General features: G+C 29.1%; 1 long non-coding RNA gene across 1 annotated transcript; it reads right to left on the reverse strand.

Annotated features, from left to right (window-relative positions):
• Positions 1 to 1,246: 1,246 nt before the first annotated feature.
• LOC143237240 (uncharacterized) lies at positions 1,247 to 5,935 on the reverse strand. Its single transcript, XR_013019943.1, has 2 exons — positions 5,806 to 5,935; positions 1,247 to 1,601 (listed from the first exon to the last, which is right to left on the reverse strand). It is a non-coding gene; the product is annotated as an uncharacterized LOC143237240 (long non-coding RNA).
• Positions 5,936 to 6,908: the final 973 nt, after the last annotated feature.

A 6,908-nucleotide genomic window follows, 5' to 3' on the forward strand; every position in this document is an offset into this window, starting at 1 on the left:
AGGTTTAAAAAGTAATATTGCATCAAGGTTACAATTGGTATTTATGTAGATCGAATGACTAATTTTAAAGGTTTATAAAGAAATATAGCATCAAGGTCACACACGATATTTATGTAGATCTAATAAATGACTCATTTTAAAGGTTTAAAAATTAATATATATTAACAAGGTCACACACAGTATTTATGCAGATCAAATAAAAAACTAATTTTTAATGTTTGAAAAGTAATATAGCATCAAGGTCACACACAGTATTTATGAGATCCAATGAATGACTAATTTTAAAGGTTAAAAAAGTAATATAGCAACAAGATCACAATTGGTATTTATGTAGATCCAATAAATGACTAATTTTAAAAGCTTAAAAAGTAATATAGCATCAAGGTCACACACGGTATTTATGTAGGTCTAATAAATAACTGATTTTAAAGGTTTAAAAAGTAATATAGCATCAAGGTCACACACGGTATTTATGTAGATCTAATAAATAACTAATTTTAAAGGTTTAAAAAGTAATATAGCATCAAGGTCTCATGTTATTCATGTAGGTCTAATAAATAACTAATTTTAAAGGTTTAAAAAGTAATATAGCATCAAGGTCACACACGGTATTTATGTAGATCTAATAAATAACTAATTTTAAAGGTTTAAAAAGTAATATAGCATCAAGGTCACACGTTATTCATGTAGGTCTAATAAATAACTAATTTTAAAGGTTTAAAAAGCAGCATAAGAACAGAAGTGTAGAATTGAAATCATAATTTTTTAATTTTAAGAATTATAATGATAAGAAAAAATAATATTGTGATTAACTTTGTCCACTGCAACTTGACAAAATATATTGTGAGACTTTGTCTAGTAGTATTAATAGACCTCATAAGAACAAAGATAATTCTAACTTAAAATAAATAAAAATAAAATAAATAAAATAAAATAAATAAAATAAAATAAAATAAATAAATAAAAATAAATAAAACTTAAACAGATTTTCTAAGTACATATTTAAGTAACTTATCTTTATACCTTCATTTGTTTGTAACTCCTATAAGAAGTGATGATTTATTGTAAATGTATTTTTAACCTGATCTGAATAAAACTGAAACAAGTGACATTTACTGAGTTTTGGGAATGTGCCTAGATATGGAAAGCAAGTTTTATTTATTCACTATTACACCTTCTGTGTATTTATAAATTAATATGGTCAAAGAAAAAGATTAAACTAGTTATTTAAAAAGATAACAACAAGTAATAGAAATATTTTTTTATTAAATAACCAGCAGTGAATAAGATAACATTTCTTTATTAATGAAATCATTATCTATAATGAAACACATCAATATCATGGTCTACAAACTAACAAACATCTGTTAGTTTTAATAAAGTTCCCATGTACTTAATAACTAATATTTTGTATTTGTCCCACCAGGGCTTGTTTCTAGAGGGTTTGCAGGTGGGGCCATATACTCCTCTGGTTCTTCCTCTTTATCACTAATATACTCTCCCCAATCTTGAATAGGAGGTTCTATACTTTCTTCTTCTGGAATCTTAAGTTGTTCCTTGACTTCCTTGGTAGATGACAAGTTCTGATAAATACTCATTGCCTATAGGAACAATTAACACAGGAAATCAGGTGTTTCACATACGACTTTTAAAACATACATTGCAACATTTATCTTAGCTGGAAACGTTTCTTCTGATCACTAAAATATGATGAAAAGAAATGATTCATGAAGAATGTAGACACCTAATCTTTCCCATTATCACTTGTTCAGCAAAATGCATGGCTCATAAGTAATGCATGTGACAAAATGTAAATTTATTTTAAGAGTTTGTTTCATGGTTTTTAGTAATGAGTAAAACAATTACATCAAACTCTGGAAAGATTTAATGTTATTACAAAATAAATAAAATATGACACCTTATGGTGACAGACATATACTGGCTGGCTACTTCACGAGGACCCCTTCCCCAAATGACCTTCCAGAAAAACCTAATGTACTCTTTGGTTCCTTAGCTTAAATTCCAAATAAACCAAATGCCAAAAATTCACTGTCTACCTGTAACTGAATGTCTATTTTGAGAAATCACAAAGACACTTCAAATTGTCACAATAAGAACTACTTGATGTAGACAAGTACTGTTAGAAATATTTATTGTCCAATGTTGCAGGTGTGATATCTGTTGCACCATGATATCTGGGCTCATGCTAGCAAACATTTCATTTCATATTACTTAATAAAAACAGGATGATGCACAGTTCTAAATCAGGGCTCCTGTGTTAATAAATATTTCATTTCATATTACTTAATAAAAACAGGATGATGCACAGTTCTAAATCAGGGCTCGTGTGTTAATGAACATTTCATTTCATATTACTTAATAAAAACAGGATGATGCACAGTTCTAAATCAGGGCTCGTGTGTTAATGAACATTTCATTTCATATTACTTAATAAAACAGGATGATGCACAGTTCTAAATCAGGGCTCGTGTGTTAATGAACATTTCATTTCATATTACTTAATAAAAAAACAGGATGATGCACAGTTCTAAATCAGGGCTCGTGTGTTAATGAACATTTCATTTCATATTACTTAATAAAACAGGATGATGCACAGTTCTAAATCAGGGCTCCTGTGTTAATGTACATTTCATTTCATATTACTTAATAAAAAAAACAGGATGATGCACAGTTCTAAATCAGGGCTCGTGTGTTAATGAACATTTAATTTCATATTACTTAATAAAAACAGGATGATGCACAGTTCTAAATCAGGGCTCGTGTGTTAATGAACATTTCATTTCATATTACTTAATAAAAACAGGATGATGCACAGTTCTAAATCAGGGCTCCTGTGTTAATGAACATTTCATTTCATATTACTTAATAAAAACAGGATGATGCACAGTTCTAAATCAGGGCTCGTGTGTTAATGAACATTTCATTTCATATTACTTAATAAAAACAGGATGATGCACAGTTCTAAATCAGGGCTCGTGTGTTAATGAACATTTCATTTCATATTACTTAATAAAAAATAGGATGATGCACAGTTCTAAATCAGGGCTCGTGTGTTAATGAACATTTCATTTCATATTACTTAATAAAACAGGATGATGCACAGTTCTAAATCAGGGCTCGTGTGTTAATGAACATTTCATTTCATATTACTTAATAAAAACAGGATGATGCACAGTTCTAAATTAGGGCTCGTGTGTTAATGAACATTTCATTTCATATTGCTTAATAAAAACAGGATGATGCACAGTTCTAAATCAGGGCTCGTGTGTTAATGAACATTTCATTTCATATTACTTAATAAAAAACAGGATGATGCACAATTCTAAATCAGGACTCCTGTGTTAATGAACATTTCATTTCATATTACTTAATAAAAACAGGATAATGCACAGTTCTAAATCAGTGCTCGTGTGTTAATGAACATTTCATTTCATATTACTTAATAAAACAGGATGATGCACAGTTCTAAATCAGGGCTCGTGTGTTAATGAACATTTCATTTCATATTACTTAATAAAAACAGGATGATGCACAATTCTAAATCAGGGCTCGTGTGTTAATGAACATTTCATTTCATATTACTTAATAAAAACAGGATGATGTACAGTTCTAAATCAGGGCTCGTGTGTTAATGAACATTTCATTTCATATTACTTAATAAAAACAGGATGATGCACAGTTCTAAATCAGGGCTCGTGTGTTAATGAACATTTCATTTCATATTACTTAATAAAAAGAGGATGATGCACAATTCTAAATCAGGACTCCTGTGTTAATGAACATTTCATTTCATATTACTTAATAAAAACAGGATGATGCACAGTTCTAAATCAGGGCTCCTGTGTTAATAAATATTTCATTTCATATTACTTAATAAAAACAGGATAATGCACAGTTCTAAATCAGGGCTCGTGTGTTAATGAACATTTCATTTCATATTACTTAATAAAAACAGGATGATGCACAGTTCTAAATCAGGGCTCGTGTGTTAATGAACATTTCATTTCATATTACTTAATAAAAACAGGATGATGCACAGTTCTAAATCAGGGCTCGTATGCGTAATGAACATTTCATTTCATATTACTTTATTCCAACTTTCTGACCACTCATGTGGTCATCATAAAGTAAGTATTCATTACCCTCAAAATAAACAACAGTTACTAGATGATGGCCAGAAGGAGTTGAAATGTTGTAATACAATTAAACAATCCACTCAAAAGCTGTATCTCCAGACTTTTATTTAATGCACACATGTACCAGTAGGTAAACCTTATGATGCTCTGCTTACAAAGCTGTCCATTGTTTTTTCCCTCTTTCAACGAACATTGAGTAGTTATTACCATCTTTACCACCACTTTCAACAAATCCTGATAGCATGTGCCTTCAAAGAGATAGTTAAATAAATAATCTTTTATAATGGTGTTCTTGCCACAAAGGTATACACTATTATGCCTTTTGAAAAGTTAAAGAAATTCTTGTTTTTACCAATTGTCTAACAAACTAAACATAATACTACTTTACTTTTGTATACTTTAAGGATCAACCACTCATTTACCACATCTCCTGACCAGCAGCTTTACTCATTTAACTAAATGAAGAATCCTACGGATGTGCTTCTTGGTTTCAATGAAGTGGCTATCCAGTACACACACACACTTATACATTTATTGTAACTTGAATGTTGTGTGATTTAGTACAAGAAGAAACTGCCTATTTTAACCAGTTAACACTCTCAACTATTTTAAAAAATATTAAAATCTGAATATCTCCCTGTTTGGTTATCAAAATATATGAACAGTTCTCCACCATTCCTAATTGTGAAACTAGATCTCATTATTAAAGTATGAAAATGGCCTCTCCTAATAATCAAGTAACATTGAAATACCATGGGTTGAGAATTATGTAAGAAATAAATTTTTAAAAACAGGTGACTAACTTATCAAATAAGCAGCTTCAAGACACAAAAACTTTCAGTTGAACTTTACTTCAAAATTGTATACCAGAAAGAAATGGAAAACATTTCGCTATTGGCATTTATTACAATTAATTAATATGTGGAAACTTTAATAAATAATTTAGTAGTAGTTTTTGCCATTTTAATGACAAAAACATATAACTGCATAACTTTAATTTCATGTGAGACATCTTTAAAATCCATGTAGTCAAAATGTTTAAAAACATTATGTGTCAGATAAACTCTATATCACACACAAAAAAGAAATCAAGTTAAAATAATACACATAATAACTATAAGGTAAGTAACAAGTTAGAACATGGAAAACATTATAGTTTTTTTCCTAGTTTGTTTTGACTTAACATATTTCCAATGTAACTATGTTTTCCAATACTGACCATTTAGAAGAACAGTTTTACGTGCAAGTAAATATTAATAAATTACACAAATTAAAATTTGTTCTATTATAATGCATTATTAATTTTTACTTATGATTTAATTTATAGTCTTTGCTGGACAAAATGTTCACAAAATTACATTAGTGACAAGAGCTGGGCTGTGAAAAAAAACTTACAACTATTATTTTAATACATTTACTGTTTGCCCTACAATCCACAGTCTAACTAAACTTCAAACACACAAATCTTTGAGAAATCAAATTACTTCATGGACCTTTAATATATATTTTTATTGTGGATCCAGTTGTATTTTCTTTACACAAATAACAAACCTGGTACAAGTTCCTCAAGCATATCTCAGAAAAAGATATATTTAGCAGACAAGGACTTTGATAAAAACACTCTAAGTAACAGAATACATTTACTTACTTGAGTAACCATACTTGATATATCTCCTGTGTTAGTTGAAGTAACACTGTATTTCCTGTTTTAGCTAATTTGCTGAAGGCATTTACATACTGTTCTGCTATAACCAGAGATGCAGCATCCATGCCATACTATAAATTACAACCCAAAATAATGTTATTCTTTGATCAATTGTTATTGTATTTCATTAATAGGTTGCCTCAAATTTATCATGTAAACTACCAATACCTGAAAATATATCATTAATGTATACATGAGGGATGTGTTGTTTAAAAATATCTAATCAAAAAAAAGAACTTCTGGTTGTTACAAAGGTGATTTTTCACAAGCAAACATTATCACAGAACACTGTACACAAACATTTTAAGTAGAAAGTGTCTGATGAGATCACAGAACTTTGAGAAATTTGTTCTGTATCTTATCATCTTACAAATTTGGCAAGAAAATCTTAACTTTGAGACAAGCCATAATTATTATTATTCATGAAAATATAAAATATTAGAACTTCCAGTTACATAAATTGTCTGGAGAAAATATTTATTAAATTCATAAAAGTGTCAGTGAGATAAGTTTCTATCATATACTGACACAGAGTGTAAGTATAACATCAAAGACAGTAAACCAAAACAGCAACAAAAATTAATATTCAGATAAACACTCATTTTCAGTGTTCATAAATTTTCAAAGGATAGTTGTTGTTTTTGTAAACATCTGAAAAAACAAATTTAATCAATGTGAAAACATATTCATGTGATAAAACTGGTTTTCAAATATGGAAAGCACGAACTCATTCTTTCAAAACCTTTTGCCACAATTACATTCAAGTGTGTAACAATTATTTCACCTCATGGATACTCAGATTAATAGGATAACATTTCCAGATTAGTAAGTCATTGAAAATTATAATTCAGCTGTCTTAAAGTAAAGGAAGAGAAATAACATAATTATTTATCAGTACTGAAAGCAAAGTTTGGTAGTCCAGTAAAACAGCACTGGAGCTATGCATTTACTTAAATTTAATAATTTGATTCATAGGTGTGTACTAGAGAACTAAAGTTATACGTCTTGGTTTGAAAAAAATTCTTGTTTTGGAATGGTTTTGTTTA

The sequence above is a fragment of the Tachypleus tridentatus genome, chromosome 2 (genome assembly GCF_004210375.1).
Source record: "Tachypleus tridentatus isolate NWPU-2018 chromosome 2, ASM421037v1, whole genome shotgun sequence".
NCBI lineage: Eukaryota > Metazoa > Arthropoda > Merostomata > Xiphosura > Limulidae > Tachypleus > Tachypleus tridentatus.